Consider the following 14,503-nt stretch of genomic DNA (forward strand, 5'->3'; position numbering starts at 1 on the left):
GGGTTGGATGCAAAGTTCCACACTCCTGTTTGTACCTATCTCAAAAACTGCAACAGAGTTCCAAAAGATTTGGTATCCTAAGTTGCAATAGCATCTTGTAGGGGGGGCCAAAGGCCGTTGTACCACTCTCACTTGGCCCTCACTAGTTCCCTCCTATAAAGTTGTCTACACTATACAAGTGAGTCTCTGCGGTTAGCTTTGGCTGCAGTAAGGAAATTGGCTTTGGCTTCCCTGCAGGATTTAGTATACAAGGGTGTCCCTGTAGGGTCTTTCTTGATAGCCTTCCTGCTAGTGGCTAAATGGCCCCTAATATTGTTAAATATCTGATCGTGCTCTTCTAAGAGTATTTCTAATCTTTTTGCCACAGCACTATCAGTGAGTTTCACTGTTGCCTGTCTAACCAATTCGATAGCTCTATACAGCACCTCGGGATTTCATGTCTTCACCAACAAAGAAGCACTTCATGTGTGTTATTGTTAGGATCAGAATTATTACGCACAAAACCATAAAAATTCAGCTGTTAAAGTTAACTATATCTTCCACCCTCACCATGCACTGCTAATTATCCCACATATTACATCACTAATTGCATTTTCTATGACATTATTGATGATATCACTGAAAAATGTGCTATAAAAGTATTAATCTGAAAACTGTACATGGCAGGGGCCAATCATAGTTACCTTAAGGCATGAGTTATAGTTACTTGAAATAACTCTAAAAGCTGAATTTGTATGGGTTGTATGGTGTATATATATATTTCTGTAAAAAAATATATATAACATACTGGCAGTTGCCTGTGGGTAGTTATAGTTAGAACTTAGGGCCAGATGTAGAAAAGAAGCATTTTGCGAGTTGCAAATAGCGAGTCTTAGCGACTCGCTATTTGCAACTCGCAAAATGTCATGCAGAACGGTGTCTCAGACACCGTCTGCGAGTCGGTATGGGGTCGCAATGACCCACCTCATTAGTATTAATGAGGTGGGTCGCAAATTGCGGCCCCATACCGACTATGGGCACTCGCAAACATGGAGGCCTGCTGTAGTCAGCAGACCTCCGTGTTCGTGACTGCTTTAAATAAAGCCGTTTTTTTTTTTTTAAGTGTAGCCCGTTTTCCTTAAAGGAAAACGAGCTGCACTTAAAAAAAAAAACGAAACCTTTAGTTTCGGTATTTTTTCAGGGCAGGGAGTGGTCCCTTGGACCACTCCCTGCCCTGAAAAAATGTTTTTGGGTCCAGTCACAAACTGGAAGGGGTCCCATGGGGACCCCTTCCAATTTGCGAGTGGGTTACCATCCACTTGAAGTGGATGGTAACTGCAACACCATTTGCGACCGCATATGCGGTCGCAAATGGTATTGCATACCACTAGGAATCGCAAATAGGAAGGGAACACCCCTTCCTATTTGCGATTCTGAAATGCATTTTGCGAGTCGGTCCGACTCGCAGAATGCATTTCTGCATAGGAAAATGCGATTTGCAACTCGCAAACGGCAGTTTTTGCCGTTTGCGAGTGGCAAATCCTTTCCTACATCTGGCCCTAAGTTTCTATAGGAAGAAAGTTTTTTGTTTTGCCAATAACTTTCGCACCACTTGAAAAATCTTCATGAAATTTTCACAACTGATACTTTAGTTGGTTCAGCTGCTGTCTGAAAAGTTTGCGGGTGATCTGTCAAGTAGGAGCTGACAAAAAGGAGGGTGGGGGTACAAAACTCTTTTCCCCCATTAATTTTTCCATAGAGTATTTAGACACACCTACAGCCCAAACCACTGAACGGAATTACACCAAATTTGGCACGAAGCTAGATCGTGTTCCACAGATTGTGCTTTTCATAATTTGGTGTAAATCCATTCAGGAATTTTGGAGATAATAAAGGTTTATAAATATAGATATCTAGGGACAAGGATCATCAGGGGATTTAAAGTGTCCCTGTGCTGATATCTGATTGGAGGCCAATACTTCAACAAGAAAGGGTTGGCAGCCATCTTGGGGCTTAGCTATAGCCAATTCACACAAAAAAGAATAAAAAAAGAAAAGGGGCTAGCGTAGGGTCATCCTGAGGCCCTGTCCTGGGTCTAGCGGTCCCTCACGGACCCCGCTCGGGTTAACATTTTTTTTGTTTGTAATCTCGGAAAAATCTGCATATTTAAAAAAAGTGGGCGGTTTCAGTCCCTTTTTTTACTTTGGCACCAGGTGGGCCAGGTCCCACTTGCATTGGGGGATTGAAAAAGAAGGGGGACGCCCTTCTAGGGCTTCTATTAGCCCCAGCTACCACCACCTCCCTGGGACAAAATCTTTATTTAACATGGGGGAGGCCCATGAGACCTCCCGCACAGCCCCGGGGACCGCCACCTACCCAGGGAAATTTGTTACAAATAAGGGGGGGCTGCACAGCCCCCCGCAGCCCTGGGGACCACCAACTCCCTGGGGCTGATATAACATTATAACATTATGAAGGGGGTCTGTTGGGGGGACCACCACCTCGCTGGGGCTTAGATAAAATAATGAAGGGGGGACCCGCAGTCACCATCCTTGAGCCAATAATAGCCCTGGGGACTGCCACCCCCCAGGGCCGGCTCCTGCTATGTCCAGGGGTGCCCACCCCTGGTACACAGCTTTTTGCTCTGACTTGGCAGTAGCTTTGACAGCTCTCACCTAGTCAGTACAAAGAGTCTGCTTCCAGCAGGTGAGAGCTATCAAAATGCTTTCACCCACTGAAAGCAGCAGTTTCATATTTTTCCCTGCCCGTAGAGATGCGGGCAGGGAAACAGATTAAACAATTGCTTTTTCAGGCAGGGAGCCTCATGTTTAGCAGTTTCATGTGATCAAAAGCATTGCCGCCTCCTGTTGGAGGTAGGGGAGCTGTCTGGGACTGCGGGCCTTGTGGCTCCCACCCCAGTCCAATTGCACACTCGGTGCCCTGGGGGGCATCCAGGAGAGATGTGCAAGCTCCAGTGGATGTGGTCCCCAGGGTCACAATTGGGCCAGGGAGAGGGGGCATGCCCCCCTCCTCCATTTAATAGAAGTGGGCACCAGGGATGGGGTCCCTGGGGCTGAAATAGGCTACGGGAGGGAGGCCACATAGTTCCCCTTCCTCAGTGAATAGGGGTGGGCCCCAGGGGATGAGATACATGGGGTGAAAATCGGCCAGTGGTAAGGTCGCTGCACAGCCACCCAGGGGTGGATAAGAAACAACCCACTTGTCACAATCACATCCAGATTGGGCTTCAATACATCAAAGGCGCAGTCACCGCCACAAATGATCTCCGATCATTTTTCAATATGGAATCGCGGAGTAAGCACACTTGCTTTGCCTTCTCCGAGCCCACGAGGTAGGATCATGTGTTCTTTCCAGAAGTGGAGCTTCAACTGGGGTACCTGCTACGTTTATATTTTGAAGTGCTACCTGTTGAAGTATAATTTCTGTGAAATGAGCATTGTGGCCAGAATGGAGGATCACCTGCTCGTCTATCCAACAAGAGTCCACAGATTTGCACCAAATGTCTATCCAACTGGAGTACTTTCCAATGGTTAGTTAATCAGTGCTACCATGTTGGGTAAATGTGTATTCTACACTACAGATGCCTAATGGACCACAAGGACCTCCAGCAACCTTATTTGCGCTTACCAATATGATTGTTCCTCGTGCGTCCTTCTCCAGAATTCTGTAAGGCTGAAGGCTGTGCACGGTGTGGGGATGGGTACTTTTAGGGGGTTGGACAAGGGCCTGGCTGCAGCCACTGCAAGAAACAAAATGGCGTCTTCAACTTTTCTGTCAGGTTGAGGACAGCCAGTCATGGCCTTGCTTTTCCTCTGGATCTAAGGAGGATCGGCGTCTCTAGATATACAAATATGAAATTCTTTTAATGTCCTCCAAAACTACTGAACAGATTTACAGTCTGGAACGAGAGCTACCATTTTGCCAAATTTGGTTTATTCCATCCAGTGGTTTGGGCTGCAGTTGTGTCTAAAATCTCAATGGGAATTAACATGAGAAGAAAACTTTTTGAATCCCCACACTTTTACTCGGCCTCCGCTTGATGGATCACTGGAAAATGTTCCATGCACAATAAGACACTTGGGCACACCTTTTTGGAAACGTTCATGAAGATTCCACAAACAGCACCAATAATATAGCTAAGTCAAAAAATGATTTTTTATTGGAAACTAGGTCTTAACTATAACTACCTACTGGCGACCACCAGTAGCTAATATATATTCCTGGCGGTCACCAAGAGGTACTTGTAGTTAGGACCTAGTTTCCATAGGAAAATCATTTTTTGACTGGTCCTATATCTTTGGCAACACATAATGACTATTCACAAAATTTTCCAAAACAAAGTGCTCTCTAGAATCTTGTGCATGGAAAGTTTTGGGGTGATCCATAAAGTAGGGGCCGGGAAAAATGGGGAGGTCAAAAAAGTGTGTTTCCCATGTTCATTCCCACAGACTCTTTAGTTATGCATGCTGCCTGAACTGCTGGAGGGAATTACACCAAATTTGGCAAAAAGTAGCTTTTGGTCCGCAGATGAGTCTTTTGTTCATTTGGTGTAAATCCATTCAATAATTTAGGAGAAATTAAAGGAAATCCAAATATGTACCCCTGCAGCAGTGGTTGGATTAATGTATAGTAATTAAAATTACTTTATGTTAAACAAAAACATAGAAATTCACTGAAAAACCAAAGATTACAGGGACATTATATTTGGGAAATAGAATTTAAAAAAACATAGAAATTCACTTGAAAAAACAAAGGTTACAGTGTTGTTATAATTAGGCTCACTTTTTAAACATACAAAACTATAGAAGTTCATCTGTGATATAGTTATTTCAAGTAACAATAATAATACCCTAAGGCAACTATAACTAGCTCCCTTGCATGGCACTGCTAATTACCCCAGATATTACAGCACTCATGACATCTTTTATAACATCATTGATAATTTCACTGTAACATTTCTTGTACAAATATTAATTAAAAAACAGTGCATAGCGGGGGCGTGAGTTATAGTTACCTTAGGGCACCAGTTATGGTTACTTGAAATAAGTGAAATAACCCTAACTATAGCAAATTAATTGCTGGGGATTTGTATGTTTAAAAAGTGAGCCTAACTATAATGTCCCTGTAAGTTTTGTTTTTTTGTAATTGAATATATATATGTAGAGACACATGTATCCTCACTTATACCCACTGAGGTACACATACACCCACGCACAGACCCACTAAGGCACTCATGCACCCATTCACAGATGCACTTAGGCACTCATGCACCTACTCACAGTCCTACTCAGCGATTCAGTGCACCCACTTCAAGATCCACTCAGACAGTCATGCACCCACTCACAGACCCACTGAGGTACTCATGCACCCACACACAGATCCACTCAGAGACTCATACACCCACCCACAGACCCACTTAGACAATCATGCACTCACTCATTGACCCACAGAGGTACTCATGAAACTACACACAGCACCCTCAGAAACTCATGACCTCACTCAGAGGCCCACAGACTCATGCATTCACCAGCAGAGCCACTCAGGCACTCATACACCCAGTCATAGATCCACTTAGAGACTTCTGCACCCACACACAGACTCACTCAGAGACTCATGTATCTACTCACAGACCTGCTTAGACACTCATGTACCCATCCACAGACCCATTGAGATACTCATGCACCCACTCACAGATCCGCTTAGACAGCCCTGCAACACTCACAGACCTACTGAGGTACTCAGACACCCACTCACAGATCCACTCAGAGACTCGTACATCCCCTCACAGATCCACTCGGTGACTCATGCAACCACTCACATACCAACTGAAGGAATCATGTACTCACTCACAGACCCACTCTGCCACTCATGAACCCATGCACAGATGCAATTAGGCACTCACGCACCTACTCACAGACCCATTCAGACAGTCATGCGCCCACTCACAGACCCACTCAGGCACTCATGCACCCACTCACAGACTTATTCAGACACTCATGCATCCACTCACAGACCAAGTGAGGTACTCATACACTCACAGAGCCAGTGAGGTACTCATACACCCACTCACAGACACAGAGACTCATGCACACACTCAGAGACCAATTGAGGTACTTATGAGACCCACTCACAGCCCCACTCAGATACTAATGAACTCGCTCAGAGACCCAGACACTCATGCAGCCACTAACAGAGCCACTCAGGCACTTATCCACCCAGTCACAGACCCACTCAGAGTCTTATGTACCCATACACAGACCCAGTCAGATACGCATGCACCCACTCCCACACCCACTGAGTGTGGGAAAGTGTCTCTTTTGACATGCTTAGCCCCCACTTTTTGCCTGGAAAATTATGTGGTTTCACACTATCAGTACCTGAGGCCCCTCCCAAACAGGTTCGGAGGGTCAGATCTCTTTCCTCAAAACTATACCTATGATTTGGCACTCAAGCCACCCTTGTCAGTCCCTAGTAAATGGTACCCCTGGTACATAGGTCATGAGGTAAGAGGGCCCCCCCAGAGCTGCAGCACCAATTGTGCCACTCTAAGAGGCCCCACAGCAGCTTCATGCAGACTGCCATTGCAAGATGTCCCTAAGAACCCTACCTCAACATGACACTCACCCTGAGTGCCATGCCTAAAAACACTGTATGCAGTATAGGTAAGTCACACCTCTGTCAGGCCTTCCAGCCCTATGGGACGGTATGCTATAATGCATGTGAGGGCATATATGCTTGAGCAGATATGCCCCTACTGTGTCTTTGCCAATTCTTAGACATATTAAGTGTTCAGGGAAGCCATAGTAAATGCATGTGCTGGACAGTGGTCACTACGAGTTCCCCAACTACATGATGGCCTCTCTGAAACCTGGTTTGTTTGGTATCAAACAACTCAGAATAATAAATCCACTCTGATGACAGTGTGGGATGTATTATAACATGTACCCAGAGAGCACCTTAGAGCTGCCCCATGCAAAACAAACAGCACTGGCATGGTTGCTGCCTGGTCCAAACCAGCTCTCAAGAGCCAGAACACAACGCCTTTCCTGAGTGGAGGTATCACACCTTTTCCCCTAGGCAGGCACTCTGCTCCAGTGGTCAGCTTCAAAAGCTTTGCTGCCTTTGAAATCTGACACATGCCTCTGCTTCTAGCAGCAGAAGGCAGCCCAATGGTTTTACCCCCACCTTAGGTGGTAAAACAGGAGGGAAACTTAGGAAGAATAGAAGGTGTGGCCACACTCAGCCTGCACTACCCCTCACGTGTCGCAGGCGAAGTGACCCCTCCATTTCATTTTCCTCCCTCTTGGATGGTGCGAAAATAGCCAATCAGGGTCCGGGATGAGTCCCCTTCCCACAGGGTCACTACCAGGTACTCCCCCTAACACCTGCTAAATACAGTATTTGGAGGGCAGCCCCTGACCAAGAAATCAGACTCGATGGACACAAGAAGACCTAGACAAAAGAAGACCCGAGGCTTGAGAACAGAAGCTTTGCTGCAGAAAGAAAAAGGTGTCAAACCCTCCCTGCTGCTCCAAGGACTCGAACATCGCTGCTGATGTCTCGCCTGGAACCTTGAAGGACTCTACGAAACCCCAGAGCACCTCCAGCCTTCTAAAAACTGTCAAGTACCTCCCTCAGTGTGAAGGTATCACTTTCCTGCATTATGCAGGCAAGGAACATATGAGGTCTGGTTTACTGACCTGCTGCTGACCAACGGCCAAGACCCAGCAGCCCTGCCAAAATCATTACAACAGACCCAGGGGACAACACTTACAACTGTGCCAAGTTTCATGGCACTAGGACTTTCTAGGACTGTGGTGTACCACTACCCGGGGTACCGGACCCCCAATATCGGACACCCAAAAGCAACGTCACTCCAGACTCCCAAAAGGCCAGAAGAAAGCACAAGTTGAGAGACTGCAGAACACCCCAGAACCACCCCACAGAGTGGCCCTGCTGACCTGCAATCTACTCTCCAAGCTGCCTACTCCTGACTGCAAGAACTCCAAGAGTGGGTACACAGGAAAGCACTTTAATCCCAACAATGCTTGGTGCCATGATTGCAAAAATAAAGGACACCAAAGTGGAGACCCTACCTGTAAAAACAAAAAGAATGGCTCTGGTTCACCTACAGTAAATTCAGTTGCTAATCTCCAGATGGGATCACAGTTGTGGCCTTACCATGTCAGTGAACCCACTGAGGCAACATTAGTCACTCAGGGAGGGGTAGACTTATCATGTGCTGCCTAGCCCACAAACATGCACAAATAGAGGCAGCACAGTTTGTTTAATGGAACTAAGGTAGAAGCCTTGAGGAACACTGGGGCTAGTGACACTATGCTGACCCAAGCAAAAACAACAGATGATGGACGGAACGCAGAGCAAATCAAACATTCACCCCAGTCACAGATCTGGGTTTAATCCATCAGTTTTTTTGCTTGCCATGCCATTCCTGTTTGAACCCAGCCATATGCAAATCATTCTTGACCCTGTCCCCCTTGGGAACAGTTCAGCCCAAACTGCCAGGCCTGGTCACCCCTGGACCAGAAAAAAAGCATCATGGGACTGGTTTCAGGGTATCACCCTTCATCAGCTAGACTAGCTTGAATCTGGTGGCATAGCAAGCACAGGACCCACATCTGGGCGTACCCTTCCCACTTGGGGCGACAAAAGCAAAAACAACAGATGATGGACGGAATGCAGAGAAAATCAAACATTCACCCCCAGTCACAAATCTGGGTTTAATCCATCAGATTCTTTGCTTGCCATGCCATTCCAGTTTGGACCCACCCATATGCAAATCAGTTTTGACCCTGTTCTCCCTGGGAACAGTCCAGCCCAAACTGCCAGGCCAGGTCCTCCCTGGACCAGAAAAAAAGAATCCTGGAACCGGTTTCAGGGTATCACCCTCATCAGCCAGGCTAGCTTGAATCTGGTGGCATAGCAAGCCCAGGACCCATGTCTGGGCATACCCTTCACATTTGGGGCAACAAAAGCAAAAACAACAGATGATGGACGAAATGCAGAGCAAATCAAACATTCACCCTCAGTCACAGATCTGGGCTTAATCCATTAGTTTTTTTGCTTGTCATGCATTCCAGTTTGGACCCAGCCATATGAAAATCAGTCTTGACACTGTTCCCAATGGGAACAGTCCAGCCCAAACTGCCAGGCCAGGCCCTCCCTGGACCAGAAGAAAAGCATCCTGGGACCGGTTTCAGGGTATCACCCTTCATCAGCCAGGCTTGCTTGAATCTGGTGGCATAGCAAGCATAGGACCCAGCACCTGTTCCACTCAGATCAGTACCTGATAGGGAAAACATATCCCGTCACCAATGCTGACCATGTCATAAAGTTCCATCCCAATGGCTTTGTTATCTTTTGACTGTAGGGGTGTAGTTGGACAGAAATAAGTGGCTGTGTCCCCATCCATCCCTGCAGATTGTCTGCTTGGAATTGAGTTGTAGAATTCTACATGGGCTGAAGTGGGACCGAGGACCCAAGCAGCAATGTTTAGGATCGCAGAATGGGGCTGTGTCAAAACCAAAGCATGAAGCAGACTCCTCAGTGAACAAGAGGTGTTGGAACCTGGAAGAATGGAAGAATCCTCCAAGAGAAAAGGCAAGAAGACTGGAGGACCAGCTTCTATACAGATTCCAAGTCAGAACCCCTCTTCCCAGGAAGAGGACTTGTTAATTTCAGAAGGAACTGAGCCTAAAGTGATTGGGGCTTACCACCCAGAGCTCTTGGTACCAGGGGGACCCTCCAGGGACTATCTGTGCCAGGGACAAACAACCATTCCCACTCTTGAAAGCCTGAGGCAGCAAGCTGCACAGGAAGAACAGGGTAATGTCAGTGGTACCAACAGAGTCTATTGGGAGGATGGACTCCTGTACACTGCGGCCAGGGACCTCAAGCCTGGTGCACCAGGAAGGTGGTAGTACCTCAGCAGTACAAAGAGGTTTGTCATTCTCTATCCCTTGACACATTCCCATGGCTGGGAACCTGGGCCAAAGCAAAACCCGGAGTAGGTTAGTTAATCACTTTTACCTGGTGGGGATGTCCCAAAGGTAAAGGACTTTTATCACTCCTGTGTCTCCTGCCAAGGCAGTGGTAAGGCAGGAGGCCACCTGAATGTTCCCTTATTCCCACTTTCTGTGGCTAGGGTGCCCACCTGAAGGCCCCCTTATTCTCACCACCTGTAGTTAGGGTGCCCTTCAAAAGGGTAGGGGTTTATATTGTTGCCCCCCTTGACCACCAAACAGCCTCAGGAAACAGATATATCCTAGTGGTAGTGGCTCATGCCACTAGATGTATCCTGAAGCCATTCCTCTTAGAACCATCAATGCCCCTGCAGTGGCCAAGGCCCTCCTAGGTGTTTTACTAGGGTTGGCTTTCTTAAAGAGACACTATCAGACAGGGGTTACATCTTTATGTCTGCATAGTTAAAACACATGTGGCAGGAATATGGTGTGCCTTATAAGTTCACTACCCCATAACATCCACAGACCAATGGACTGGTTGAAAGATGTAACCATACATTGAAAGGAAAGATTGGAGGACTCTCTGAAAAACGCAGGAGATGGGATGTCTTACTACCATATCTGCTTTTGCAAACAGGGAAGTGCCACAAAAGGGAGAAGAATTTTCCCCCTTTGAACTTTTTGTTTGGGCATCCTGTTAGGGGTCTACTGAGTCTTGTGAGAAAAGGTTGGAAGAGGCCTCTCAAAGACCCCAAATAAGACATTGTGGATTCAGAAAGAGCAAGCAAAAACCTTAAGACAAGCCAGGAGGTCCTGAAGCATAGTATGACCAAAAAGCTGCTATGTTGCAATTCCAACTAGAGCAGAAAGTTTGGGTGTTGGATCCTGTGGCTCCTAGGGCTCTCCAAGATAAGCGGTCTGGGTCTTTCTCCATACTTGAAAGAAAAAGGGAAAGTCACCTACCTAGCTGACCTTAGCGGTTGCAAGAACCCCAAGAGGATCATTCATGTCAACCGCCTGAAGCCCTGTTTAGATAGAGATGATGTGGCCATGCTTATGGTTACAGATGAGGGACAGGAAGCAGAGAGTGAACTTCTCCCTGATCTCCTCTCCAGCAACCCAAAAGATCGTTTTGTTGATGGAGTGGTCTTGTCAGACCCCCCTCACAGAGCAATAGCAGGCTGATTGCAGGTAACCACTCAAACAGTATGCAGAACTATTTTTGCTGACTCCTGGTAGGATTAACTGGTGCACCCATGATGTGGACACTGGAGACAGCTTGCTTGTCAAAAACAAAATGTATAGACAGTCAGACCGTGTCAGAGAAAGCATCCAAGCTGAAGTAAGCAAAATTCTAGATTTGGGTGTCACTGAATCCTCTGAGAGCCCCGGGGCCAGCCCAGTAGTTTTAGTCCCCAAACCTCACTCCGGGGGAGAGAAAAAGGGAATGAGGTTCTGTGTGGACTGTAGGGTCCTCAATGCTGTAAAGAAAAATGATGCATACCCAATTCCTAGGGCAGATGAGCTTGTAGACAGATGAGGGGCAGTCAAATATCTGAGTACCTTTGATCTTACATCGTGGTACTGGCTGGTAGGACTTACCCCTGGAGCATAAGAAATATTAGCATTCTCCAACCCAAGTGGGCACTACCAGTTTACTGTGATGCCCTTTGGATTAACCCCTTCGCTGCCAGGCCTTTTCCCCCTCCTGTGCCGAGCCTTTTTTTGGCTATTTGGAGCAGTTCGCGCTTAGGCCCTCATAACTTTTTGTTCACGTAAGCTACCCACGCCAAATTTGCGTCCTTTTTTTCCAACATCCTAGGGATTCTAGAGGTACCCAGACTTTGTGGGTTCCCCAGAAGGAGGCCAAGAACTTAGCCAAAAAACAGTGAAAATTTTGTTTTTTTTAAAAAAATTGGAAAAATGGGCTGCAGAAGAAGGCTTGTGGTTTTTTCCCTGAAAAGGGCATCAACAAAGGGTTTGTGGTGATAAAATCACCAGCTTCCCAGCTTTCAGGAACAGGCAGACTTGAATCAGAAAACCCAATTTTTCAACACAATTTTGGCATTTTACTGGGACATACCCCATTTTTACGATTTTTTGTGCTTTCAGCCTCCTTCCAGTCAGTGACAGAAATGGGCATGAAACCAATGCTGGATCCCAGAAACCGCAACATTTCTGAAAAGTAGACAAAATTCTGAATTCAGCAAGGGGTAATTTGTGTAGATCCTACAAGGGTTTCCTACAGAAAATAACAACTGAAAAAGAAAAATATTGAAATTGAGGTGAAAAAAACATCCATTTTTCTCTAAGTTTTACTCTGTAATTTTTTCCTGCAATGTCAGATTTTCGAAAGCAATATACCGTTACGTCTGCTGGACTCTTCTGGTTGCGGGGATATATAGGGCTTGTAGGTTCATCAAGAACTCTAGGTACCCAGAGCCAATAAATGACCTGCACCCTGCAGTGGGTTTTCATTCTATGTCGGGTATACAGCAATTCATTTGCTGAAATATAAAGAGTAAAAAATAGCTATCAAGAAAACCTTTGTATTTCCAAAATGGGCACAAGATAAGGTGTTGAGAAGCAGTGGTTATTTGCACATCTCTGAATTCCAGGGTGCCCATACTAGCATGTGAATTACAGGGCATTTCTCTAATAGATGTCTTTTTTACACACTGTCTTACATTTGGAAGGGAAAAATGTAGAGAAAGACAAGGGGCAATAACACTTGTTTTGCTATTCTATGTTCCCCCAAGTCTCCCGATAAAAATGATACCTCACTTGTGTGGGTAGGCCTAGCGCCCGCGACAGGATACGCCCCAAAACACAACGTGGACACATCACATTTTTTCATAGAAAACAGTGCCTACGTGTGGATTTTGGCCTCTAGCTCAGCCGGCACCTGGGGAAACCTAGCAAACCAGCGCATTTTTGAAAACTAGAGACCTAGGGGAATCCAAGATGGGGTGATTTGCAGGGCTCTGACCAGGTTCTGTTACCCAGAATCCTTTGCAAACATCAAAATCTGGCCAAAAAACACTTTTTCCTCTCATTTCGGTGACAGAAAGTTCTGGAATCTGAGAGGAGCCACAAATTTCCTTCCACCCAGCGTTCCCCTAAGTCTCTCCATAAAAATGGTACCTCACTTGTGTGGGTAGGCCTAGCGCCCACGAAAGGAAATGGCCCAAAACACAACGTGGACACAACATATTTTTTCACAGAAAACAGAGGTGTTTTTTGCAAAGTTCCTACATGTGGATTTTGGCCTCTAGCTCAGCCGGACCCAGGTGCGACCCTTGCCTACGGGGTCGCTACCCCTGCGTGACATTGGCGCCAAAAAACAAATTCCCGGTGCCTAGTGGTTTCTGCCCCCTTGGGGGCAGATTGACCTAAAATCGACCAATCTGCCCCCAAAGGGGGCAGAAATGCTCTAAATACAGTTTGCCCCCCAGGGAAGCGACCCTTGTCTGATGGGTCGCTCCCCATCTCTAAAAAAAACAAACAAACAAAAAACAAACAAAAAAACATTTGCCCTGGCGCCTAGAGGTTTCTGCCCCCCCTGGGGGCAGAAATGGCCTAAAATAAATTTGCCCCCCCCAAACCCCCCCCACCCCCCCACCTCGGAGCGACCCTTGCCTACTGGGTCGCTCCCCCTGAGTGACATTGGCGCCAAAAAACGAATCCCCGGTGCCTAGTGGTTGCAGATTGACCTAAAATCGACCAATCTGCCACCAAGGGGGGCAGAAATGGTCTAAACACAGTTTGCCCCCCAGGGGAGCGACCCTTGTCTGATGGGTTGTTCCCCATCTCTAAAAAAACAAACAAACTAAAAAAAAAATACTAAAAAAAAAATTGCCCTGGCAACAAGAGGTTTCTGCCCCCCCTGGGGGCAGATCAGCCTAATAATAGGCCGATCTGCCCCCAGGGGGGGCAGAAATGGCCTAAAATAAATTTGCCCCCCGAACACCCCCCCATCCCCCCCCCCTGAGCGACCCTTGCCTACGGGGTCGTCCCCCCTGCGTGACATTGGCGCCAAAAAACAAATCCCCGGTGCCTAGTGGTTTCTGCCCCCTTGGGGCAGATTGACCTAAAATCGACCAATCTGCCCCCAAGGGGGGCAGAAATGGTCTAAACACAATTTGCCCCCCAGGAGAGCGACCCTTGCCTGATGGGTCGCTCCCCATCTCTAAAAAAAAAACAAACAAACAAAAAAAAACACAAAAAAAAAATGTGCCCTGGCAACAAGAGGTTTCTGCCCCCCCAGGGGGGCATATCGGCCGAATAATAGGCCGATCTGCCCCCAGGGGGGGGCAGAAATGGCCTAAAATAAATTTGCCCCCGAACACCCACCCCCCCCACCCCCCGGAGCGACCCTTGCCTACGGGGTCGCTCCCCTTGCGTGACATTGGCGCCAAAAAACAAATCCCCGGTGCCTAGTGGTTTCTGCCCCCTTGGGGCAGATTGACCTAAAATCGACCAATCTGCCCCCAAGGGGGGCAGAAATGGTCTAAATACAA

The sequence above is a fragment of the Pleurodeles waltl genome, chromosome 3_2 (assembly GCF_031143425.1).
Source record: "Pleurodeles waltl isolate 20211129_DDA chromosome 3_2, aPleWal1.hap1.20221129, whole genome shotgun sequence".
NCBI lineage: Eukaryota > Metazoa > Chordata > Amphibia > Caudata > Salamandridae > Pleurodeles > Pleurodeles waltl.